This window comes from Myotis lucifugus, unplaced genomic scaffold, assembly GCF_000147115.1.
Source record: "Myotis lucifugus unplaced genomic scaffold, Myoluc2.0 scaffold_28, whole genome shotgun sequence".
NCBI lineage: Eukaryota > Metazoa > Chordata > Mammalia > Chiroptera > Vespertilionidae > Myotis > Myotis lucifugus.
The window spans coordinates 3,360,959-3,388,289 of NW_005871076.1; the positions used below are offsets into that span (position 1 = coordinate 3,360,959).

A 27,331-nucleotide genomic window follows, 5' to 3' on the forward strand; every position below is an offset into this window, starting at 1 on the left:
AAGTTTGGAAGCGCTTGGACTTAACAGTGAGACATGGATATTGTGCTGGAAGTTCAAGGATTTCTAGAAGTGGTGATGGATGAATATTGGTAGTAATGGAGGGGATGAGCTGGGGAGAATCTAACCAGGCGAAAGGAAGAAGTTGGGTAGAGAGCTCGTCTCAATGAACATGTTATAGGGCAGTGATGGCGAACCTTTAGAGCTCGGCGTGTCAGCATTTTGAAAAACCCTAACTTAACTCTGGTGCCATGTCACATATAGAAATTTTTTGATATTTGCAACTATAGTAAAACAAAGACTTATATTTTTGATATTTATTTTATATATTTAAATGCCATTTAACAAAGAAAAATCAACCAAAAAAATGAGTTCGCGTGTCACCTCTGACATAGGTTCGCCATCACTGTTATAGGGTTTTCTTCTGCCCCTAGAGGTAGCTGTGCCTAAGAATTTGGTGAGAATTTCTCCAGGAACTGCATGTACATGCAAACACACACATAAACCAATTTTAAAAACACAGATCAGATCAATTATATTCTATCTGCTATGCTGAAATTTTTTTCTATTAATAGTACTTCATGGTTATTTTCAGCAGCATCTCAAAGAGATGTGCCTCTTTCCTTTTTATTGGCTGTTTAGTATATCATTGTATAGCTGTACCATAATTAAGTAACCATTCCCTGTTAACAGACATTTAGGCTGTTTTCACTAGTACAAACAATGCTTCGGTGACCATTTTGTGAATGATATTAATACATTAATGTCTTCTTTCTATAGACAATAAGTCCAGTTTTGCTACCATTCTAATGGTGGAAATTTTAGGTTAGTGACAGAAACACAACTGAGACAGGCCATTTGAGGCCATGATTTTTGTTAGGAGGTGCCTCATATGGTTGGATTAGTATCTTAAACACAGTGGGCACTGAATTAGGATTTGTTGAATGAATGAATGAATGAATGAATGAATGAACGAACGAACAAATGAATCCACATCTACTGTAGACACTTGTTGGGCCTGCCCTGCCTCATCTGTAACAGGATTTCTCAACCTAGACACTACTGACTTTTAGGGCTGGACACTTCTTTATTGTGGGGCTGTCTTGTACGTTGTAGAATGTTTAGCAGCATTCTGGCCCTGACCCAGTAGGCGCCACTAGTACAGTCCCAGTTACAGCAATAAGAATGTTTCCAGAAATTGCCAAGTGTCCCCTGAGGAAACATGGCTCCTGGTTGAGAACCACTGATTTATAATGTGGGTTGTATTTGTCTAAGGGCAAAGGCCCTTTCTAAAAACAACCGACCATAAAGTTTGATCCCATTTCTACCCAATTCTCCCACATTAAAATGACCTTTCTTCATGGATGTTCACAGAGATTCCTGAATGTCTTATTCTTGGTCCAGGTTTCACTTCTCTAGGGCCACCTGGCATGTCCCCCATGAGTTAGGTCAACCCCATTATACATTGTAAATCCCCATTATGCATTCTCTAATTTCCAAATACCCCTCCTTAGAAGTACTTATCAAAGTGAATTCTTACATTTATTGCAGTAATTATTAAGTTATTCTGTGTCCCTCACTCAACTTCCTAGAATTTGGCATGTTACCTATCATTTTTTTGTTCACCATTTTTATATCTAGTGCCTGAAACAATGCCTGACACATATTAGGTGCTCAGTGTGTGTTGGATGGATGGATGGATGGATGGATGGCAGCCTGTAATTAGCCAGCAGTAGGGTATAGCAGTCTTTACCCACTTTTGCTCCTGAGCCTTTTAAAAGAATTTTGAAAAGCAATGTTACCTATACCAACATTTACAAGTTGATATGTTAAACGTTCATCATTAAGTCCATATATATTCAAGATAACTTCCAGCATATTGTAATATTGGAATTTAAAAATTAAACTGTGACATCATTCTTTGAATGTACCTATTAATTTGTTATCCTTTCCAATATTTTCTACCATTTGCTTTCACAGTACTGTTCCTCAAGTTCAAGGGATGGAAGAAACAAGGCTGTTAAATAAAAAAAATTCCTTAAATAATTATTAAGGGGAGCTGAATTAAATTATTAAAGGAAGCTTCCAGTTTGGGGCCTGGACCTGGAGATTTTTACATTTGGCGCAACGGCAACTTGGCAAGACTTGTGAAGAGTGTGAAACCAGACACATCCTCAGGCAAGCCAGCTTGAGGGAAGAGTCCCTATAGAAATCGAGAACCTGGACGGTGATTCTCTAAAACGAATCCTTGGTGTGCCCCTTGAAAGTCTTCAAAACCATCACCCTGGGGGTAATGCAGCCTAGTGGCCTGCAGAGGGCAGTGTTGGACAGGCCGTTGGGCTCCAACTCAGGCTCGCCCGCAGGTTAGCAGAGAGAAAGGGCAACTCGCTTTGAACGCTGTAGGGAGCCCAGCCTGGGCGGCCCAGCCCTGTCCTCTCCGCTGTGTGCTGTTTGCACAGTGAATTATTCACAGGAAACCGGGAGGAGGAGGCCAGAGACTCTCCATTCTGTACCTAGAATCACTGCCTGGGACTGTAAACAGATGAAAACCTCATTCACTCTTTCTCCCCTTTGAGAACTGAGTTTGGGGGGAAAATATTGAGGACTGAAGTCAAGGGACTGAGTCAACCGTGAGGTTTTTGCTTTTCCTGTAATGAAAGGAAAGTAACAGCGACATCTCAATAATGTGTTGCTTCAGGAGACAGTGAGCCAAGGGCGGAAAGAGTCTGCCCTGGAGTCAGACAGAGGGAGGCTCACCTTAGGAGCCAGCCTCTGCCTCCCTGATGTCAATCAGAACAAGGCAGCCTGCCTCACGGGCTGTCGTGAGGATGAGGGGCACAGTGCAGGAAAGGTGGGCAGCATATGACGGACATGTGGCAGGAGCTCAGTAAGTAATGGTGATGATGGCGAAGGGCATGACACTCCATGGGCACTTTGCCAGGCAGGAGTGTCTCCGAACTTTCCATTCCGGTCTGAAGAGGAAGGATCGGAATCAGGCTGTTCAATAAGTGTCTTACGTTTTACAAGCCTATGAGTTAGAAGCAGAAACAGCCAGAGGAGGAACACAGAGTTGGGGGAGTCAATGTTGGAGCCTAGCTCCTTGACACTGTGCCTCCCAGGGCCGGGGTCCCCCACCCCGATGGTGCTAAGAGGGTCTGAGTGTCTAAAGCAGTGTGTCCGTGACGGCCCTAAGTATGTGGACTAGATGACGTGTGGCCACCTCCGGCATAAAAGCAATTGCTTTGTTCACTGCACTTCTGTGAAACCTCCAAGCGGGGGGTAAACTAGTGGAAATAAAATTAGACATTTGGGCCAATTGCTTGGCTATATTCAAAGTAAGGCTCCGAGCGAGACCCCTCCCCACTGCCTAACGTGAGGAAAGGTACCAGGGACTAGATCCGAGGGGCATGGAGACAACTTGGACGAGATAACTGTCCTTTCACCTGGCAGCTGGCCAGCCCCCAAATAGCTCTCGTGTCCAGTCCAAAAATAAGATCACATGGGAGGGGGAGAAATAAATACGCAAGTGCTTGTCCTTGGGCTTCCCGTGGGTGCACCAGCATCGGCCGCACCGACAGGCACCCCAGGAGGGTGGCCTGGGGACCCCTCTGCCGCCTCCTCTCCAGGCTCCGAGACAGGGAAAACAACCTGTACCGGGGAGGGTGTGGCGTGTGGCTGGCACCCAGCCCATCTCTTGGGGCTCCCTTGAGCGCCACTCACACCAGAGAAGGAGCAGGAGGGAGAAGACAAGCGATCCAACAGCCTCGAATCCTCCTTTTGTTGACGGACACTCCCTTCTGATGGCGAATGGAAACTCCCTTCCTGCTGCAGCGGCCGGCCTGCCCTGCTCCTGGTAGGACAGGGTGGCCGCTGTAGACTGTTGCGGCTGCCGTGGCCCCAGAGAGAAAGTGCCCCAGAGCCAAAGCACAGAGGTGAGTACATCCGTTTCTCCAAGGGGCTCAGACTGCCCTGGACTCTGCCTGGCTTCAGGCTTGCCTCAGCATGAAAGCTCTCCCCACCCCCTCCCCCTTCTCCTCCCCGATCTGAGTCTCTGCGGCAGGCTTGAGTCCGTGATGGATGCTGGAGAAAATATCCCTGGACTCCCTTCTTGCAGTCGGAGGCCCATTTGCTCCCGGAAAGAATGGGGTAGGTCTAGTTCTTAGCGGGGGAAGCAGGAAGCGATTCCCACCGAGTGAATTATCTTTGCTGAGACCCACGAAGATGTTTCGCAGGAAATCGTTAGACAAATCCCATTACAGGAGAGTTAATGCTTCGTGTTTAAAAGCCCTGCATGAAGTAGGAAATGAAGGGATGCCAGCTGACTCGTGGTAATTGGGCAAAAGGGGAAAACACGGAAATGGGGTATGTGGAGCTTCCTTTCCCCTCAGCTCCTTCTCCACCTCTTCCTGGCTTCTCAGGGCCCTGCAAAACCTACCTAACAGATCCAAGGAATGCTTTTTTGTTTGAGAACAAGAGGAACTAAATCAAAGGTTTAGGGAGAATTATTCTATACGCAGAGTCAAAGCACAAAGAAGAGAAAGATATTTTGCAGAGTCTTGGTTTCTCCTTCTCACATCTGCACACTCCCAAACACGTGACATGTACCGCTGCGCATTTAGGGACATGTATAGAGGTCTCCATCACTCGTACACAGGAACCATTATTCCTGGTCGCACATCGCCCCTCGGCTATGGACTACAAATGTGTACGCTAGGGATAGGCCAACACAATGCTGGTGGGAACGAGATAACTGCCCGAATAAGTCAGGATTCTTTTAGTAACAATGGACTGAAACCTAGCCTGTGGGGATGTCGGCAAAACAAAAAGGAAATGTTCCCCCTTGTGTGACTGAAACAGCCAGGGCTTTGGTGTGGTAATATCCAGCTGTGCAGACAGTGGCATCTCATATCCATCTTTCCCCATTTTTTGGCTTCACTTCCCTGTGTCCTATTCTATTCCCAGGAAGACTTATCTATCATGGTGGCGAGATGGCTGGTAGCCAAGTCCAGGCTGACACCCTACTGGCACGGCCACTCTACAGCAGTTCTAGCTACCGTCTCAGGGGCACATTTCACTGAACTGGTGTGGGTACTGTGCCCATCCCTCCCTGGGGCTGTAGTTATCCCTGTCCCAAAACCACATGGACTGAAGGCCATGAAGGGCTGGGTCCCCACAGATGCTGAAGGTGCTGGGCCTGGAGAAGGGGGCAGGACAGCCAAGGCTGTGTCTCTGCTGCTCTGTGCGATGGTCTCCATTAGGAGTCAAAGCTCTTGCCCTAACCGGCTTGGGTCAGTGGATAGAGCGTCGGCCTGTGGACTGAAAGGTCCCAGGCTCGATTCCGGTCAAGGGCATGTACCTTGGTTTCGGGCACATCCCCAGTGGGGGGTGAGCAGGAGGCAGCTGATCGATGTTTCTAACTCTATCCCTCTCCCTTCCTCTCTGTAAAAAATCAATAAAATATATTTAAAATAAAATAAAATAGAGTCAAAGCTCTCCCAACACAACTCCTCCTCCTTTTCTCTCTTATAGCCTCACATACTTCTTAGTGGCAGGGGTTGCAATGTAAGGACAATGATCAGAAAGGGTGAGTAGAAGAACCCAGAGCATGGCATTGCTGGAGACCCCTGGCAGTGGGAAGTGACTGTGGCTCAGTCCCCAGATCAAACGCCATGTCCAGACCCACTGGACACCCTGTGCTCACGCAGGTCTCCCCTCCCCACTCCTGTCTCCCTCTGCTCTGCTGCTGTGAACCCATCTTGCCTTTCAAGGGCAGGGGTACTGCCTCCCCGAGCCCTCATCGGGCCTGCCTGCCTTTTCGGCTGTCTCCCTCTCTGAGCAGGACGGCACTGACTCTCAGCATTATCTGTGCACATGTTCGTGAAGAACTTCATGCATCTAAGTTTCTCTCGCAGCTTGAATTTTACATTTCTTGGGGAAAATTAAATTTCGTCCCCAGCCCTCTCTGTGGTGTCTAACGCATAGTTGGTGCCCGATTAAGTGCTTCCAATTAATTGAGCAATAGAAAACCTGCCTTACTGAACGGCTTAGAGAGGATGGCTAGGTTTCTTGAGGTCCTTAATTCTGATTTAAAAAGTAACATGATAATTATAGCAAACATTGATTGAACTCTGAAGGCATGCTGGAGTCCCTATAGGCATTGTGTCAGATAATCCTCACAATGACCCTAACGGGCAATTACTGCTATTATTCCCATTTACTGGATGGGAAGACTGAGTCTGAGAGAACAGACTTGTTCTAGATCATACAGCTAGTAACTGGGGACATGGGAGTTAGAGCCCAGGCATGCCGGCCATCTCATTTCCTGTTAAATTAATCATTTACATGTTTCTCAGTGGAGCTTCCTGGTGCCTGCTTTTAAAGAGCAAGAGGCACAAGTGATTGGTCAGGAAGCATGGGGGAGCTCAGACACTTTAGATCCCTCTTCTGCCACCTGTGCTCCCAGTGCCTCTACAAGGGGTCCTTATTAGATGTACCCAATGGTGCAGGGTCACACCCTGCCCCAGAGCCAACAAGGTCAAGAGCACAGCGACTGTACAAAAGGAGGTGCCTCCGGGGTCTGTAGAGAGCAGGTGCTTTTTAATTAGATGAGGGTAGACTAGTCTTTGGGAAACAGTAGCTGGAATGTGGGCCTTAGAATGCGGGCTTGCCCTTCTGGCTGCCCATCATTAGGCATGACCCTGACCTTTCTCCTGCCCCCAGACCAGGGGGACCAGGCAGGAGGCCTTCCTCTGAGGTGGCTTGCAGGATTCTGAAAGCAACCAAATTCTGATATCAAAGAAAGCCAAACTCTTGAGAAAATGGTCACTGATTTTTTATACTATCTGTGCCTCTACACCCAGACACTGGCCTTAAGGCTGGTGCAGTCACCTGTGGTGCAGGGGGTATCTGCATACTAACCTGTGGATGAGCATCTTCTCAAGAGCAGATCCTATCTGATTGATGTCGGGAGTCCTCACAATATCCCGTGAGAGGGTCCCAGCGCTGGTGCTCACAACTGAGTCACCGTGAGACTGAGTCACATCCAGATCACACAGGAGCAGAGAAGGGCCTGGACTGGGGATAGAGGAGCTCTGAGTCTTTAGGATCCAAGCCTGCTTGCTTCTCCTGGGGGTTATAATAGAAAAAAGTGAAAACCAAAAGTAAGAACAATTCTTTGGATAAATCTTTAAGAGGAAAACCACTGCTAAACCCAAGAGAAATGAAAACATGCTCACACCAAAACTTGCACACTGATGTTCGTAGCAGCGCTATGCATGACAGCCAGAGGAAAGGTGCCAAATGTCCATTCACTGGTGAGTGGATAAATAAAACGTGGCATATCCATGCGATGAAATATTACTCAGCAATAAAAAGGAAGGACGTTTGGATACATGATGCAACACAGATGAACCTTAAGGACATTATGCTTTTTAAGGGAAAGAAACCCAGACTGTATGATTCCATTCATCTGAAATGGCCAGAACAGACAAATCTATCAAGACAGAAAGTAGATTAGTGGTTGCCTGGTTCTGGCTGGAGCGGGGAATGGGGAATGGTTGCTAATGTGCCTGGGGTTTCTTTTGGGGATGACAAAAATCTAAAATTAGTGGTGAGGGCTGTACAACTTTGTGAATATACTAAGACCACGTAGTTGTATACTTTAAATGGGTGAACCGTATGGTATGTGAATTATATCACAGTAAAGATGTGAAAAACCCAAACCATGGCTAATGAGATCATGAACCCAGTGACAGGGCTTCACTGAAAGATGTGGTCTCACCCTGCTTGCCCTGATGAGCTTATGTCTTGACTCATTGTGTTGGCCACGGGCCACCCAGGCACTTCAGGTGGAAAATATACAGATGGGAAACATCGGATCCATAGATTTCTCCACAGTCTAAACTAGGGGGAGTTTTTTCCTTCTTCTTTGTATAGATCATTTAAAATTTTATGGCCTCAGTCTCACTATTCTATTTCCATTTCTGGGTTTCCAATCATGCTTCCAAAAGCATTCCCCATTCGACAATGATAACAATGAGTTCCTCTCATGCTTTTCTGTAATGTTTTCCTTTAAGGTTTGTCTTATTATAGTTAAAGCTACAATTCCTCGGGAATTTAAGCAACAAATGGGGGATCCAGGTTTTTTTGTGCATGTGTTGTTGTTTCGCCAAATAGCTAACTAATGATTAGAGTGAGAATTTTAAATGTGGGCTTAAAATGAGTTTAGGGTGCCTTATAACTTTCTGAAATTAAATGTAAGGAAAAAAAGTGAGAGAGAAAGTTTGTACACAGGGAAAGGGTTATAGACCTTGTGAGAGTCTCAAGGGTGTTTTTGTGATTCACAAAAAGCCACCGCGCTCTCTGTATTTCATAACCTGGGGTCCAGGTAGACCAGCTGAGCACCTCCCAGCGACTGACACAGAGTCCGAGCCAACAGATCTGTTGTTAAACAATTTCAGGGGAGGCCTGATCGATGAGTCCTGGGTCAAGTTCTCTGTCACGTGTCAGGTGAGGGTCACACCACCTTTCAGTTTGACATTTTACTGAGACGGAGAACCAGATGCAACCCTAACTGGCCCCCCGTGGACCAAACTGTAGGTTTCTAATCATCCGCTGACAAATCAACGGAGCTGAAAAAAACTGGGGGCCTCCTATCACAAAGAATGTATAAATAAATATGAAAGTGGAAATAGAACTACAAAGTGGAAATGCCCCTACCAAGAAGGTGGCAGATCCTATGTTCAGACCCATGCCTTCGTGTAATAAATATATATATGCAACACCCACTGTGTGTCTTATAGGCACCATCTAGACAGGTGGTTCCAAAGCGTGGTCCCTGGACCGGCAACATCAGCATCACCTGGGAACTCGTTAGATATGCAGATTCCCAGGCCCACCTAAGACCTACTGAATTAGATACTCTGGGGCTGGGGCCCAGCAGTCCAGGTGGTTCTGATGCACGTGCGAGTTTGAGAAGTACTGGTCTAGGGACTGGGACTATAATGGTGATAAGACAGATAAAATTCCTGTCTCCTCATGAAGTTTACATCCCAGTGTGTGTGTGGTAGGGGGAGACAGAAACCTAATAACTGAATACAGTAATTTTCAGATAGTAGTAGGATCTATGAAGAAAAAGATCTATGTAGGACAGTGGAGAGGGGCTGATTTAGAACAGGTGGTCAGGGAAGAGATGGTCTAAAAGGAGACCAGAGTGGTAAGCAAGAGCCAGCCATGCAAAGAATTCAGGGGCAGAAAATAAATGCAGACACTCTAGACAGAGGGAACGGCAAGTGCAAAGGCTCTGAGGTAGGACCATGCTTGGCTTATATGAGGAGCAGGGTGACTGAGCACAATGAGCAAGGGGTGAGCAGGGGATGGGCTTCGAGAGGCAGGTGGTGGTAGCAAGCTCAGCTTTTGTTCTTAGTGCAAGGGAAAGGCAATGGAGAGTTTTGTAGGGACATGATCTGTTTACCTTTTAGCAGGATCCCTCTGGAATGAACTGTAGGGGGTAAGGGTAGATGCAGGGAGGGCAGCTGGGAGGATATTGCAATAATTAAGACAAGGAATGTTGGTGCTTGGATGGATTAGACCAATGTGCAAAGATCCATTATTAAATGAAAAACAAACAGCAATGCAGGACATTGTGCATAGGAAATTGTTTTTAAGCATACGCACATTCAGGAGTACAAAGACTTTTTTTCCCTTGAAAGGATCCAGAAAAAAAAGTTAATAGTGGTTACCTTTGGGGAAAAGGGGGTTAGTGATATACCTTTCAGTGTATTGTACATTTTTATGATGTGCACAACGCATTACTATTCTTTAAAGATAAAATATTTTAAAATAAAGATTGAAAAACTGAGATAGAGGGAAACATAAAAGAGAATAAGTGATGGGTGATCAATGTCAGAGAGAGGAAGCCCACCTCCCATGGGTGTGACCTTTGCAAGCATCCTGCCCACAGGGTGATAGAGAGTCAGGCTGACAGAGTGGTGTGACTCCTGTTCTTGTATTATAATGGGGACAGGGCGAGGCATCTTCCCACTGGAAACCGCTGGACCCCGTTTCAGCCCTGCAGCTCCGGTGATATTTGCGGTTATGAGGTCTCCTTGGGCAACTACTACAGTTTCCCGTGGACGTCTGCTGCATTTCCCTCTGCCTGTTTGTCAGATCTTTCCCCTCCTTCTTCTTGGCAGCTGGTTCACCAGGAGGCCAGCGTGCCCTTCATCTAATTGCATGATTGGGCATAAACAGAAGAAATCCTTCGCTGGAGGGAGAGAGTGGCATGCAGCGTCTGATTTCTCCTGTCAGCTGATGCGGATTTGTTGAGTCCCATCAAGGTCAAATGAGATTAGAAAGAAAATGCAGTGTGTCTGGTGTGCATTCCACCTAACTGTATCACTTATGTAAACAGGATGAACAAAGGAGAAATTTTACAGCAAATATTGAATGTCAGCTTTAAGATCCAAGCACAAGAAGCCAGGGTTTATATATGTTATACCTGGAGAGAAAGAAAATGTATTTATTGGGGACATGTTGAACCCTGCTGATTCTCTCATGCTCTGATTCTTTTTTCTTGTTGGTGCAGTTAAAAAGTGGTCATCTGCCCTGACCAGTTTGGCTCAGTGGTTAGAGTGTTGGCTTGCAGACTGAAGGGTCTCGGTTTCTATTCCAATCAGGGGCACATACCTCGGTTGCAGGATAGATCCCCACCCGGGTCCAGTGCAGGGGAGAGGCAGGCAACCAATCGATGTCTCTCTCTCACATCCATGTTTCTCTCTCTCTGCCTCTACCCCTCCCTTCCACTCTCTCTAAAAGTCAAGGGGGAAAATATCCTTGGGTGAGGATTAACAACAAAAAAATTTAAAAATGATTGTTTTATGTCCTGATTTTCAGAGGCACTGAGCCCAGAATAAGTAAAATCGTGGAAATGCCACATCCTCTTTTATTATCCTTCTGAAGTGCTTATGAGAGGGTTAGAGCCACTTTCTAAAATAGCAGCTGTGGAAATGCTCGGGGGTGAGTCAATCTCTTAGGATGCGGAAGGACAAAGTCTCACCTTCGGCAGCGGCCACATCTCAGACGTGGATGACTCGCCCAAGGCCACCCCTCTGTGGATGAACCTACTGGGCTTCTACTAGGACTTTTGTTGGTCCTCCAAATCTGTCCTTTTCTTCCTGGCTCAGACCCAGCCTCTGCAGCGCTAGCAGCCTTGATTATAAGGTTTTATTCACAGCAGAAAGGTCATTAAAAGTGGTCTCAGAACTTTGAGGGAAGATGGGGTTTCTGTTACATTCTGTGTATTGGGTCTAGCGTACTGTGGGTGCCTAATACATGGCTTCCACAGCTATTATTTCAATCGACTATTTCTTGGCCCGGAGCTGGAGCTATTCTGAGGCCAGACTTTTAAACTAGGCAACCTCCATGTCCCTTCCCACACTAAATAACCGTGAGGCCAAAAAGCATGAACATATTTCATGACTCAAATCATCTGAATGTATATTATTGAAAAGATAAATCTAGATACTTGACCTGGAAGTTGAAATAAATAGGGAACCTGAGGGATGTTAAACTGCAATTTTAAGAAATTTCAACACTGAAGAGAATTCTCTTACAGTAAATACTTTAAGGGCCCAAGGCGCCATTCTTTCCTAGCATTTGGACAGGATCATTTCTGAACACCTGATATGCAGTAAGGAAATTCACTTCTCTCTGTAGCGAGGGGGCGATCCTTTGCCCAAGAGCTGCGCAGTTTGTTTGTGTTTAACAGCATCTCGCAGCTGCACGAAATGGAGAAACAAAACTGCAGTAATGATTTACACTGCCTTGCAGTTTCAAGGTGCTCTCACACTTTAGCACGTTTGATCGTCACAATAATCCTGCCAGCTTGCAGGGAAGACGTGGTTATGAGCATCTTGTTAATCTCTGTGAAGAGGGAGGAAATTCCAAGTCCTGAAGAGCTGAGTTGCCCAAGAATGGTCAACCCCATAGAGTGGGCGGGTTCAAGGGTGTTAACCTGGTTTCAGGCACAGGGAGGACTTTAACCAGGGGTGCACCCTGGGGACACTCAACCTGGCCTCGGACTTTTTGGGTGTTTCCTCACTTAAAAATCTATCATTCCACGTGGTGAAAGAGTTAACACACACACACACACACACACACACACACACACACACACACACACCAATGCAGCATAATTCTCCAATATTGAGAAGACAATTATCCGAAATATTTTTATCTTTCTATCATTCAGAAGGCCCTTGGGAATCATGCAGAGACTCAGGGAGATTATTATTATTTTAAATCCTCACCTGAGGGTATGTTTTTCATTGATTCTAGAGAGAGAGGAAGGGAGAGAGAATAATCGATGCGAGAGAGAAACATTGATTGGATGCCTCCCATAAGCACCCCAACCGGGGATCGAACCCACAACCTGAGTATGTGCCCTGACGGGAATCGAACCTGCGACCTTCCAGTGCATAAGACAACCAACTGAGTCACCCGGCCAGGGCAAGATTATTATTTTTCTAAGTAAACTGTCAGTACCTGACTATGTGGAAGTAATTGGCAGTTCATGGAGGTTCCAGTTAATAAAGTTTGGAGAAACAACCTTTTTCTGCTCCTTCAGGTCCCTTTTAGGAGAGCTGCTGCTCATCACGATCCGAGTCACGTGATGGGTGTGCCTCTAGCTCTCTGTCACAGGAGGTGAGACGAGCTTCTCCGAGGCTCAGCCCTGCAGAGGGCACAGGAAAGGCTCCCCGGGTGACCCTGATGAGTGTGGAGGACAAGCTTCCACCTCCAGCTTCCCAGAGGAGGGAGAGGCCAGAGAGCATGTTTCCAGTTCCAACAGGTCAAGCTGTACCTGTCTATCTGACTCATCAGGTGGGGAGGCTTGCCCACACGCACGCACACACACAACTCTCACACTCACACCTCCCAGGCTCACATGAACAAGGAGGGGACGCTTCATTCTGTTTCCATTTGGTCTCTTCAAAGACACTTCCTGGTCCATGCCTTTCAGCCCATCTTCAGTCCCCACCTTTTAGCCAAAGAGTGATTTGCCGCTTCCTGCCTTTCTTACCCCATTCCTGGCCATGGCATAACGATGGTGTGCATGGTCCTCTGAAGAAATCCCCACCCCTGCAGCTGGGCTCACCTGACGGTCCGCCTGGTGCAGCAGGGACAGGCTTGACCACTGGTGCGGAATAGTCTCTCTGCAGCCCTAACCTAGATGGCCACTGCCTCGCGTGGCTTTGCAAAACATCCTCTGCAAGGCTTGGCTCTGGGAACGCCACAGACAGACAGACACACACACTCTGCCACACACAGACACCTACACCCTGTGCAGCGATGCCAGATGACAGAGCAGCCTTCTGATTCCAGAGAAGCATCTCAGAGCCGCGACTTCTGTTTCCCTGGCAACCGAGGCCTCAAAATAAACAGGATTCTGCTCAGACGGGCCAGTAGTCCGTTCAGTGCAGCCATTTGCCCCTAGACAAACCACGCTAAAACAACACCCGGATGGTTGCTGCCACTGTCTGCTGTCTCGGCCTCCCTTCCCTGCTGGCCAATAGCTCCGCGTTCCTGGGCCTGCTGCTAGCTGTCCAGAGTGGGGAGCGCTTAGAGCTCTGTGTACGTTTCTGTGGGTGGTTGTCTAAAGGCAGGTCCCCTCTGCTGATAAACAAGGCCAGGGAGAGACCCAAAGGCTGACATCTCAGGTCCCTCCGCCCCCCAACTGCCTCCCTGCCTCCCACACAGCCCCGTGGACTGGTAGCCGGCTCTGTGGCATGGTGTCTGGAGGCGGACCAGCAACCCGGTGTGCATGCCACGGCCCGTTCCCTCTCCCCACACAGAACTGCGGAGAGAGAGAGAGAGAGGGAGAGAGCGAGCGAGCCGGCTTGAGCCTGCCAGGGAAGCACTGCAGCGCAGTGACAGTGACAAACACAGCAGAGGACGCCAGGCGGATTCCCTTCCCCTCGGAGGGAGAGAGGCACAGCCCTCAGCCTGCAAGCCCTCAGGTAAGAATCAGGCTTCTGTTCTGGGGAACAAGAGCAGGTTATATCCAAATGTGAAGGTGTGAGTGTGTGTGTGTGTGTGTGTGTGTGTGTCTGTCCGAGTGCAAGTATAAGGCTCCATGGAGAGGGAAGATAAAAGGGGAAAATGAAGGCAGTACGATGTTTTAAGCAGATACCACTGCAAAGAGCATGCCTGCAGGTGAGCACCCAGGGGCTCCCCTCTGGCTGGGTGTAAACTGTGGTACAGACTGCTCTGGGGGGAGGGCCTGCCCATGGCACCGGCACGTAAAACCAGCACTTGGAGTTCAGAGACTGTCAAAACGATCCTGCACCAGGCTGCCCCATTATCTCCGTCCCCCTGCTGCCACGCCGGTGACTGGAGGGGGCGGAATGTTCTCATTTACTTAAAGTGCTGGATGCGGCCCTTGTGGTTGGCAGAGTCAAAAGCTGTGGCCTGAGCGAGTGACTGGCATTCTCCTGATGTGTCCCACTCACCCACTCGGGGAGCCTGGAAATTCAGCTGCCTCAGAAAGCTTGTCCACTGGGTGGGCGCCTTAGATTGTAATCAACCTGTTCCTATAAAACCAGGCTGACATGTAGGATTATCTGCATGTGTTTCGATAGGGTGGTATTCTGAGGGCCCCACCGGTCACCTGCATTACTTCTCACCTGGCCTTCTGATCTTCTGGGAAAATCACATCCTCATTTGAGATAGGCACTGGCAGAGAAGGAGCAGGAATGGCTAAGCCAGTGGGCACATTCTCTGGCACGTACGCCAAGCCACACCCACATCGCGATTACATGACCAAAGTATGCAAGGCTTCCAGACAGGAGCGCTCAAAAAATTCAGACCTCCGGGTGCTGGGGTGGGAATTCCAGGCATTTGACCAAGTACACATTTTTCGGAGACCCAAGAGGACAGGCGCCCACCTGATCCCACCTCTCAGGTCCAAGAGCTCTCTCTGCCCCAGCAGATCGCAAGCACGGTGCTCTCTCTCGCTGTGTCTATCCACCCCCCCTGCTGTGTCTTCCTTTCTGCTTTGGTGACTAGCACTTTCCCTTCCCTTCGCCACAGGGATTGGATTGTTTATGAGTTCACTCCACAAACACCAGTGGGAGGACACGAGCGTCTGGGCAGAGGGCGAGCCAGGCTCTGCGTGGGGATGAGCCAGCCCGAGGGTGGCCAAGGGCTGAAAAGAAATGGGCTTTGCAGAGCGGTGTCTAGCGAAGGGCTGGCCAGCTGTTTACTGGGGCCATTAGTGTGAACAAGTGTGGATTTTGGTTCAGACTGTGATTCATAGTCACAAATTCCCTTTTCCTTTGTTTTCTTTGTGTTGGTCATTGAGGGCTTCCTAGGAAAGTCCCCTTCTGAGATTGTGTGTCCGAAGGCAAGATCACTGAACCTGCTGCTGAGGGCAGCTGGCGGGCTGCCCTTCTCCTGCAGGGCCTGCCTTTATTACAGGAGTAGATGGATTTGCAAATGAAGTACTTGATCAACGGCGAAGTTAACACACACAAAAATGAAGGGAGAAAACACTGAGCTTCTTGTAAACTCCTCCTAAATCTGGTGTGCACTTACCCATATGTGGCTTGCCTGGTTCAAAAAAAAGGATTTAAGGGAGCAGAATTCAGTTAAGTGGCTTGAGTTTACGGCAGCACCAATCATGATGATCATATTTTCAGTGACGATGGTGGATGGACACCCATATGCTCCTTCCACGCCAGCAAAGGGACAGACAGACGTCTGATCCCAGGACAGAGTGTGTGCTGGTTCACTTTGCTGGCAAGCATTCTGCGGACCCTGAATCATCTACTACAGCTCATGAAGCAGCCAGCCCTGTAGTGCTAGCTTCCGGATGAGGGGTCCTGCAGAGTGGAAGGTCCTCATCTAACAGGCATGCCTGGTGAAGGCAATATCCTCGGTTTAAGATATGGGAAAAATAATATTCAGTCGTTTCTGCCACAGACATACCCTGGTTTAGGTAAATTTAACACCTATACATGACACATAAAGGACGGGAATGAGTATCTTTTCCTCAAGAAAGGATCTGTTAATCAACAAATATTTATTGAGTACTGACAAGGTGTCCCAACTCAAGATGTGACAGCATCCAGCCCACTCAACCATAGAGAAGGGAGGGGACCTACCTGGGAGAACGAGCTGGGCTGGCAGAATGTCCAACTCAGGTGGGAAGTGAAGGTGTCCAAGATATAGGAGTAAAGACAAGCACCGGGCCAGTGGCCTACAGGGAGAGAAGAGGGAGAGTGTGAATACTAATTATTTTGATTCCTAAATTTCATTATTTAAGAAAGGCAGCATAACATAGCAGCTGAGTGTGTAGATTTTGCAGCCAGACTCTATGAGGTTCAAATTCAAATTCTGACTCTTATTAGTTTGGTGACCTCGTGCCTCAGTTTCCTCATCTGTAAAATAGGGTAATAAAATACCAAGCTTGTTGTTGAAAGGACCAAATAAGTAATGCTCTTAGCATAGTGCCTAGTTTATAGTGATTACTATGTATTTGTTATTATTGCTTATTGTTGTTATTACTAGAGGCCCGGTACATGAAATTTGTGCATAGGTAGGGTCCCTAGGCCTGGCCAGCGATCAGGGCCAATCTGGGCCTTCCAGCTGCCAGCCAGGGCCTCCCTTCATTCTGCGCTGCTCCCTGGTGGTCAGCACATGTCATAGCAAGCGATCGGTCTACCAGTTGAACTCCCACGGGGATAATTTGCATATTAGGCTTTTATATATATAGATTATTGAAAGGTGAGCACTGAAAAGGCTGCCCACAGGTGGATTTGTTCCAAAGTCCAAAATGACACTCTGTGAGTGACCACTAGAGCCACATTTTGGGCAGCCTGGAGGTGCTGTGTGGAGATTTGCTGATTATCAGCATTTCTTGAGCCCTTACTTTGTGCCAAGCACTGCGCTTGACTTTACGTGTATGAGCTCACCAAATTCTCATAACAACCCTATGAAATAGGGGTGTTGTAGCTGCAGGAATTAAGGCTTGGTGGGCTGGACCATTTGCCTAAGGTCACACCGTTACCAAGTGGCAGAGCCACACCTCACACCAGGCTGTGTTCCTAACCGGTATGCCATCTGTGTTCTGGGGGAGTCACTGGAGGTGTCTTAAGAGGTAGGTGGAGTTTGGTGACAGGAATTCAATAGCAGATTATATTTGAAGATCTAGAAAGTAGGCTAGGATTTGAAGCTCTGCCTAGAGGTGCAGGACATCAGCTTGGCCCATGGGCAGAATCACCGCCTTGAGGACCTACGGCCTTTGGGACCAGGTCTTCAGGAACAAGACATGAATGCAGGCAAGGTGGCCTCAGGTCCTCCTGAACCAAGAAGAGAGGAAAGGGTGCCTAACAAGAGACAGAGGCACAGGAGTGCTGGGCCAGGGCTCCTTATCCCTCAGGCCTAAGGTCGGAGGTCATCTTGAGCTAAGCCTGAGGTCAAGACTGGATGACTCCAGTTATGGAGGGAGGAGAAATAGACAATCCAGAACTTAGTGTCTGGGTGCAGTGAAGTTTACACTGATATAAATGACTTGCCAATGCAATCCCTCAAAGTAGAACATTCAAAATGTGATTTACAGAAATTTGTTTTATGCATAATTGCTCAAAACCACTTCTCTGACTCCATCAGAAAGGCATTCCCACCTTGCACTAGGGCTGTGTAGATGTGGGGGTTTCTAGTGGACAAGACTCACCTTTGCCCCTCTAGGACCTGCGGTCCAGTCTGGGGGTTTTCAAACTTCAATGTGCATAAGAATCATACGGAAGCTTGCTTAAAAATTAGGTTTCTGGGTCCTGCCATAGAAGTCTTAATTCAGCTGGGTTCCTGAGGGACCCAGGATTCTGCATTTCCTGGGTAGGGGGAGGTGTCTCTGATGCTTTGGTCCACAGACCACCATTGTGGACGCCCAGGTCTGACAGTTGTTCTGGTTCCTTTGTCTTCATTACTGTTAATGAGAACACAGAGTCGTGTGGCCTGAATACATAGCAGTTAGCCTCTTCGTTGTCATCACTTTTGTCCTGAATTACCACTTTTCTTGGACTAGACCTCTACTTATAATAATAACAGTGACAGCACACCTACTGCATACTGAGTTATCATGTACCCGGCACAGCACTAAGCCCTTCACATATGCTATCCTCTCATTCCATCTTCACAACCATCCCATGAGTGAGGTGCTGTTATTATCCACATTTTACATGGGAGGGGAAAGGTCTGACTGCTAGTGACTGGCGGATCGGGGATATGAACTCAGGACTGGCAGATTACCAAGGCGCAGGTGTGCAGCCCCTAGACTAGTCTCTGAGAGTAGTTTTTGTTCTTTGTCCAGTCAACTCTTCTTTCTCACTTGTGGGTGTTTCTCCGGTTTACATTCCTAACTTGTTCACCCCGGTTCCCAGACGCCCATGCAATTTCTTCAGAAGATGACGTGTCCCTGTGCTTTCCTACTTTTACCTCATTCAGGAAGTCAAAAAGGATTGGGGCAATGGGCAGTGGGAGGTAGGTATTAGGGGTTGAATGGTGTCCCCCCTCAAATTCATGTTAAAGCCCTAACCCCGCAGTATTTCCGAATGTGACCTTATTTGGAGATAAGAGGTAATCAAGTTTACATGGGGCCATTAGGGATGCCTGGTGTCCATTTGAAAAGGGGAAATTGGGACACAGAGACACACATAGAGGGAAGATGACGTGAAAAGATGCAGGGAGAAGATGGATCTCTGGTACTTGTTATGGAAGCCCCAGAAAACTACTACAGGAGGAACCTGGGTTCTCTCTCTAGTCCCTCACTTGGGGGCGATGAAGTTGAAGGCCAATGCATTATGCCAAATTGTGGCAACTTTTCTTTTTCTTTTACTTTCAGTGCTTTTCTGTTGGCTTAAACAATGTTCTTTGGAGCTACAGGTAGGCCCAAGGCCTAGGAAGGAAGAAGGAATGAATAGAAAGGATGAAGAGGAAGGAAGGAAGGGCAAATAAAGAAAAAAAGGAGGCAGGAGGAGGAAGAGGAGAGAGAGTGGGGTCTGGGATACTTGAGGGCCATTAATGACCACTTCAGGTTCATTCAGCTCTTTTGTGGGCACCTCCTACATGCCAGGGAGCATGCTAAACTCTGGGCTGCAACAGAGACTGGAACTGTTAGTCCCAATCTAATGAAAGTTTGAGGCCAGATGGGGTTGCCAACATCAATCACACAGTAACTCTCCTGAGTGGTCCATAGTAGCATATGCAGAAGGCCCGACCCAGTCAGGGGGTCTGAAAAGCTTTGGAGAGGAGGGGTGCAATCTGGAGGGTCAGGAGGCATCAACTGGGTGAGGGCAGACTGTTTCAGGTGGAGGGAAGAGCACGTGCAAAGGTTACATGGTGTGAGGAAGTGTGTCATCCCCAAGGAAGCAGGTGTGTGCGTGTGTGCATGTGTGTGTGTGGGGGGGGGAGGGGAGGGGGGTAGTCGGAGCTCTAGGGGCAGGCGAGGCCAGACCATGGCAGCTACAGCCCCCAGGACACCATGATCTGCTTAGTTATATTATTCATGCTGAGAGATGAATAACTTATTTCCAAAGAGGCCTCCTGGCAGCTTTCTCACCTTCTTGAAAATAACCTCTTCTCCAAAGTGTGGCTGATGGGCATCCAAGGCAAAGAAGTGATGCCGAGAACCCAGCAGGGAGTCATTGATGTAGGGTGTTCCGGCCCTCGCACCCATGGAGGCAGACAGAGGGCTCGCCTCCGCCTCCATCATCAGTCTGATGGGAGTAGCAGAGGCAGTTGGCATTGATGAATCAATGTGTGCAAAGTGCTGCACCGATACCTCTGGGGACATAAAGAGCTTCTAGAAAATGAGGCTCTTCTTGTCCTTCCTCATAACTTCCATCAGAATTTAGAAACTGGCAACTGGGGCAAAGCTGAGAATATTCCAGAATCACTCCCTGGAGTCTACACAGCAGGAGAACACCTCCCTGGTTAGGAGTCACAGGCGGAGTGGGCTCAGGTTTCCTGGCCTGCAGTGATAGGGCAGTGTCCACGGGAGCCAGTGTTCCTCCTAAACGCCTCCATCCGAGGGTTTTTGTGTTTGTTTGTTTCTTGATGTTTGAGGTGATAATGGAGATGCAGGTCAGCTTCAGAATAGCTTCTTCCCAAGGATAAAACCTCCACTAGGTTGGCCACATAAAACTTGGTGCCCTTCTCCCAGGTCGGTCCTGGATGTCTTTGCTGAGGGCTCGGGAAGCAGCAGCCAAGTCTGGAAAGAGAGCTGACAGGGGAGACCAGGAATTCTCCTGACAGTTCCAATTCTGACCCATCTCCCATTACCCTGTCATGATTTCAGAGTGACAGTCTGTGGGATGTATTGGCAGGACAGCATAGAACTGAGAGCATGGGCCCTGGGGGAAGACTGGGTTCGAATTCTGGCACTCAATAGCTCCACAGCCCTGGCCAAGTTACAGAGCCTCTCCATTTCTAGAAAACAGAGATAATACGGCACCTGTATCCTAGGGTTGTTGACGGGAACAACCCTAGGATATAGGTGTGAGTTGATACAGGGGAAGTCTATAACGCATGTAAGTGTCATGTTATCAGTGTTAGATGTTGCTATCCCACAGGGTTGGTTTAAGAATTTAGTGAGATAAGACATGGAAAGCACTCACAATGTTTTAGTACACAATGCATAGCGCATAGTATTTTATCAATAAAGTAGTAATTATCATGACTACTGTCAAGCTTTGCAGTCTGGCTAAGGTTGTTTGGAAGCCTCCATATGAATGCATTTAAAACAAAACAAAACAAAACAAAACAAAAAAAAACAAAAAAAGATCCTGCGACATGAAGGTCACCCACTGCCCTGCTGTTCCTTGTTAGTCTTTTTTGTTCCAAGGGACAATGACCAGCCTGTGCTTTTCCAGCACTTAAAATCCTCATGTCAGGAACCTCGAACTAGCAAAACAGCAAAAGCTCCTTAAAGAGTTTAAGCGCGGAGCAGACACAGGCTCCTTGTGCAGCAGCTTTAAACGGCAGGCGTTTCCAACCACCAAGGAAAGCAGCGTGAACTTCAGTGGGCTTCTCTTACTGGGCTCACAAAAAGGCTTGGGACTCCCACCCACCCATCCAGGGGGATAGGTGCAGCTCTTCAGGCTCTCACCCCGGCCCTAGCCCTGGGCTTTGAGTTTAAATCATTTGAAAACTGACTGCCTGGATGAAAGGGATGGCCGGCTGTGGGGTGTGGAAATTGCACCGACATTTAGCATGTGGGCTGCACCGTGCTCCGCCCCTCCCCGGGTGCGCTTGGGTAAGGATCTGGTCCTCTGGCGCTTTGGTTTCCTTCTCTAGGGAGAGTGGAGGGTGCCTTTCCAGGGGTGGTTGTGGAGGTTCCCTAGAAATGGTGTGAAGGCTCCAGCTGTCTCTCTCAAGGTACTTGTTTATTTCCTTCCCTCCCTATGTCACAGAGCTGTGGGTGTGGGGAGAACCTGGTGGTGACCACTGGTTTAGAGGCTGTGAATATTCCCTGCACTGTGTGACCATGAGCAGATCCCCTGGCTTCTAGAGTGGCACAGAGAGCTGCGTGGGAAGGGGTCCCTGTCACAGTCTGGAGAGGGGGTGCTGGCAGCCCCACACTCAGCTCTGCCCCTCCCTGTACCACCAGGGTCAGGCTCAGAATATGGGTTGTCAGCCTGCTGCTCGCCTGTGTCGCCAGACCTCTGACTAAGTAAAGTCTGAAGGTTGATGGTCTCCAGTTAAGGAGGTGGACCTCTTCCCGACCCATCTGACCCTTCCCAGAGCCCTCCCCACCTCCCACTGAGGCCTGAGGGTTAAGCACACAGCTGGTTCTGGGTGGGTCCGAGTACAGGCAGTGCGAGTGGGGGAGAGCGTTTCCAAGGCAATGTCCGAGTTGTTTCTGGTGACCCATTGACCCTCCCCTCCCCGCGTTGCACTGCCCCAGAACCGAGCCAAGCCCTTGGAAGGCGGCTACACCTTGGGATGTCTGGCTGGGGCTCCACTGTGGTGGGAGGTTTGGATCCCACGCTGGGATGGACCCTGGGGAAGGTCAGGGCCGGCTGAGCCAAATCAGGCCGCGTCACCTCTGTTACCTCCAGGCCTCTCCCTCTTCTTCTGATGGCATGGCAGTCAGATGTCGGTGTAGAGGCCCCTGTTTTAGGAATTGTAAAGAACACCTTTAAAAACAACAACACAACAACCTCTAAGCACATCTGACATTCGTCAATCGCAGCCCCAAGTCAGTACGTTCCCCCTGGTCAGGTTCCTTTCCCTTCCTGGCCAGTCCCACATCCTGCTGGGCCTGCGTTGGCCGCTCATGTTTCTCATTATCTCTCTCCCATCCTCTTTAAAGGCTTCCCACTCCAGCCAGGGTTTTATTTTTAAACTTGCACAGTAATGCTAGGGCTGAGCGGGACACACTGCCCACACTCACGGGAAACTGGGCAGCCTGGAAAAGTAGCCCCCTTTTCGGAGACTGCCTTCCTTCCTCCCTCTCTTCCTTCCATATTTATTGGGCACCTTCTCCTTGAGGGGCCCTGCCCTGAGAATTCAAAAACAAAGGACAGATATGGTCCTTGCCCTAGAGGAGCTTACATTCTACTGGGGCAGTGGAGAGGGGACAAAGCGCACACATACACACACACACACACACACACACACACAGTAAGCCAACAAGTAAATAAAATAAGTAGAAATTGTGATAAGATCTAGTCTATAAAGGTAACAAACTAGGCATTGGAACAAGAGAAGCTGTTAGAAATAGGTGGACAGAGAGAGCCTCTCTAAGGTGACAGACTGAAGACCAGGATAATGAGGGGCGCCCTGCCTGCAGAGAGGAGGGGTGCAGACGATCTTCGTGGAGGGAAGAACATGTGACAAGGCCCTGAAGTGGACATGAGTGTATGTCCTGGAATCCAACAGAAGGCCAGGATACCTCAAGCAGAGTGGGCAGGGGCAGGGGTCAAGATGGGGGTGAAGAGGTGTGCAAAGAGTTTGGAATGTGTTCTGAGTGCAGTGAAAAGCCATTGGGGGATTAGAATCCGGAGGGGACATGCCAGGATTGACATGTGAAGACCCTCATTTGGTCTCGGGCAGAGGGTTGACTCTAAGAGGGCAGGAGGATGGCAGAGACATGAGTTAGGAGACCTGGGAGTCATGCAGAAAGGAGGTGATGGCAGTGGAGGCTGGAGGAAGCAACGAGAAACAGGCTGGCTCTCTCAGGAATTAGCCTGCTACTAGGCATTCTCCTTCCAAAGAGCTCATAGCACAGTATCTCACGCTTATAAACAGAATAGAACACTCCGGCCCAGAGTTATAGCGTTGGCCAGGATAAGCAATAGAGTGGAGCTATCCTATTGCCTGGAACTACTCATGTTTATTAGGTTTCCAAACACAACGAAGATCTTTATCCAATGTTGGCTCCCCTGGTTTTCTAAAGGTGCATAAACACTCCAGTTTCTCTTTGAACCATGGCAGCTCTCTCTGTCCTTTATGGCTTTGGCTGGGGTATGAGGCCAAATGGCTGTGACTGCGTGATCTCACCTACGTGCAAAACTCACAGGTGACTGTATGTGCCTGAATGACCTGAACAGCGGTCCCTGCTCTCCAAGAGAAATACAACTGTGCTATTGCTCTTCCGGAGGAAGGAGATGGAACATGAACTCGTCCAGCAATGCAGCCATTCTACATAGAGTAATAACAATAACAACAACAACAACAATAATAATAATAGCAGCTAATATTGTTGTGTACTTTGAGGCACTTTACTTGAAGTAATTCATTTAATCCTCCACAAAGCTGATAAGGTAGGTACCACTCTTAATCCTTTTTACTGATGTCAGAGCTGAGGCTGAGAGGGAAGTCAATGACATCAGTGGTGAAAGAGGCGGAGTAAGTTGGCCTCTACTGGAGCGACGCCTCACTATGTACCAGGCTCGGCTGCTGTCTGCTTTCATCACTACTGTGTTTTTAAACCTGCACAGATAAGACCTGAAGGAGATCATCCAACATGTAATGACATTGTTGAGTTAATGAGAATGTGTTACTTAAAAATTATTTTACATACTTAAGTAATATTTCATTATAGGAAATGTAAGCAATGATGAAAATAAAATTTAAGAAATTTTTAAAAATGAAAAATTTTCCATCATCCAGAGATAATCGTTGTTAAAATGTTGGTAATATTGATGCCTTTCCAGTTATTCCTCTTGTGTTTTTTATGTCTGTCTGTCTGTCTACCTCCCTATCTATGCATATGTGTGTGTATACAAAAAAGTGGAATCATACTGTATTTATAGACTTTAACTTACTTCCTCACTTAGCACTATGTCATGGGTGGGCTCCATTCCTCTAAAAATTCTTCTAAGATAGAAATTTTAATAGTGGCAGCACATTCCTCTATAATGTATTTAGTAAGTTCTCTATTATTGGATATTCAGTTTGTAGTCACTATCTATAATAATAAAAGCATAATATACTAATTAGACCAGAAGTCCTTCCAGATGAAGCTGGGGCCGGGAGGGAAGCCAGGGTCTCGGGTGCCAGAGGGAAGCTGATGCCGGCACCCAGGGGAAGGAAGGCCTACTCTTGCATGAATTTTGAATTTCGTGCATCAGGCCTCTAGTTATTAATAATGCTGTATTGAATATCCTCAAATCATTTATGCATAGCTTTATCACTATCAAAGACAAAAGAACATTAAACAATATACTGAAATACAAAAAGGAGAAAGACACTTAATTTTAGGGTTCTCCTGGGTAGGCCAACTAGCATGTTTCTTGCATGTATCCTTCAGTATCACTTACATCTTAAGAGTTGTCATTTAGAGTACTTCCCATTTTCCCAGGTCCTTGTCATTACTCACCTTTCAAATATATTTTTGGTGCAATTCTACCACAATGCAAGTGAGTTAAGAAAAATCCCAGTTGTGGCTAAAATATGGGTCCTGAAGTTATACAACTGGGTTTAAATTCCAATCCTACCTCTAAGCAGTGTGTGGCCCTAGGCAAGTTCATTTTTTGGAGCCTCCGTCTCCCCATGTGTAAATGGCACACACCTCAGAGGATGTAAGGAGGTAAAAACCTTACAGCTCTCCTGAGTACCTGCCCAGCACGGAACAGATGCTCAGAAACACTGATGACTATTGTTATGAAGGTGAAGGGAGATTTCCTCACAAGCACAGTGCTTTGGACAACTCCCTCCCAACCTACACTGCGGGGTCTAAGGGAAATGAATTTAAAAATCACTCAACATATGCTCTGGCTATATTACCTTTGTGTGTGTGTGTGTGTGTGTGTTGAAGTCTAAAGTGTTAAAAAAAAAAACCCAATTAAGTCTTTTTTCCCTTTCTTGCCAAGAACCAGGTTTGTTGGAGTGGAGAGACTATATTTAAATTCTGTTGTTCACAGCTGCATAAGCAATGTAGCCTTCCTTTCCATTTAGCCAGCTGTGTTTTATAACTGTCTACCCTAAAATAAAAACAAAGCAGGCAAAGAAAGCAGGACTGTCTGCATCAATTCTGAATTGCTCTCAGTTTTATATAACAAAGTAAAAAATATATAACCCCGAAAACAGAGACCACAGGAGGAACTAATCTGACCCATGTAGCAAACGCCGTTTGTTAACACAGATTCCCTGCTGCACAGAGTAGGTGCTCACTGAACCATGTTGACGACATTTCTTGAATGTATGTTTTCCTTACAAACAGCAGGCTGGTGAGAAATAAATCAGTATATTCATTTAATCTCAATACTGTCGGGGCCTGTTCAGAGGGTCAGAAAAATATGATAGATGATTAAGTGAACAGATGCTCTTTGAGTTTGTAAGTTGAGTGTTGGGAAACTTCTTCCTCCTAATTCATGGCTCTTGAAATACGTGTATGATCTTAGTGGAATTGTGTAGGGGTTTCTCTAAACTGCCATCATGGGGAGCCTATATGAGAAAGTACTTCTGACGGCCAGGCCAGGTTTTTCCATTTCTGTCTAACTACGGAAAATGCTCAGAAAAATCTGAGTATATGTGTACAGTGTATAAAAACGGCTCTAAAAATCATAGATAACACATCATTGTAAGGCAATCCAGCATTGGCACCTGTGAATGCCAGGTGGCATGCTAAGTGCTCTACTGGCGTTGCTTCGTTGCATCCTTATGCCCTACGTGTGGGGCGGGCACTGCCCCTGGCTTCATTTTACAGGTGGAGTCATTGACGCTCAGAGAGGTGAACTGACTTTCTGGACGTATGTCCAGGAAGCGTGATGTCAGAGCCCACGCTTTGGCCCACAACTCCCCCTTTATTTCCGTACTGTGTCTTGTCAGGTCCCTTGTGCTGAAAGTCCTCAATAGGGGTGGCTCAGGGGAGTAATGGGGACAGTGAAGCCAGAGCAGGCTCCTCAAGGTCGTATGCAAATCGCAATTGCTGAGAGGTGGCCGCTTGTTTCCTTACACATAGTAACTAGGAAACAGAGGCACTTTTCAAAAGAAAGCTAAACATTTCAGACTGAGTTAGTGGCACAGGATTAGATGAAGGCTAGTTGAATCCAGATTAATGTAATCTGATTTGATCTGGGTGGTGACGTGCCTCATGCACACAGCCCTGTCGGACCAGGAGTCCAAAGCAGAAAACTTTCCTTTCGCACACAGCCACTGCCTCTGCCTGCGCCTGCGAGGAGCTAGTTAATGAGGGGAACACCCTCTCTCCACCTCACCGGACTGGACCCATTCGTTTCCTTAAGGAAGGAAAGTGGTGTGGAGCCCAGGCCCTCCCTGTGGGCCTGCCCTGCTCCAGACAGACCTGCCTTTGTGAGCTCAGGTGGGCAGGACCTCTGTGGCATCCCAAGGAGGTAGAAGAGAGCCAGAGGGGAGAACGGAGATGGGAAGGTTGGCAAAGGGAAAGGGCTGGTTTTCCAGAGGGCTGTACCCAGGCAACCACCACCAGGCCAGCCAGGGTGCTTCCTTCATTCCTTTCTGGGCATGAATGAGGCAAGAGCTATGCCCAGAGAGCCTGTAGGAGTGATGGCCAGGTTCCAAAGCCTGACAGCATCAGGCACTCTGACCTTCCAGAGACCCCCCAAAAGAACACGCCTGTAGTATAGAACACTTGGCAGTGGGACAATGTCCACCCCTGCCATCTGATTGCTTCTCCCCAGTGACTCAGGAGGGACAAGGAAGGGTGGCTTTTTCTCTCTTAATTTCTTCACTTGGCTGGAGTTTGGCTTGTCTTGCGATCACGTAGATATCTTTATATGCCACCTTGTCCTCCATACCCTGGCTTAAATTCCCCAGGTTATTTTCTGAATAGGTCAGAAGATATACAGACAGG

At 47.7% G+C, this 27,331-nt stretch overlaps 1 protein-coding gene across 4 annotated transcripts in view; it reads left to right on the plus strand.

The window, feature by feature from the left end:
* Nucleotides 1-3,724: 3,724 nt before the first annotated feature.
* Nucleotides 3,725-27,331, plus strand: part of FGF1 (fibroblast growth factor 1) — a 91,336-nt gene continuing 67,729 nt past the window's right edge. For 3 of the 4 annotated variants that reach the window (XR_002828645.1, XM_006086418.3, XM_006086414.3), the window contains exon 1: nt 13,866-14,012. The gene's annotated coding sequence lies outside the window, so the exon portion shown is untranslated. Of the gene's footprint in view, nt 3,930-13,865; nt 14,013-27,331 lie in introns of those variants that run through there. The other variant, XM_006086415.3, reaches the window with a different exon arrangement.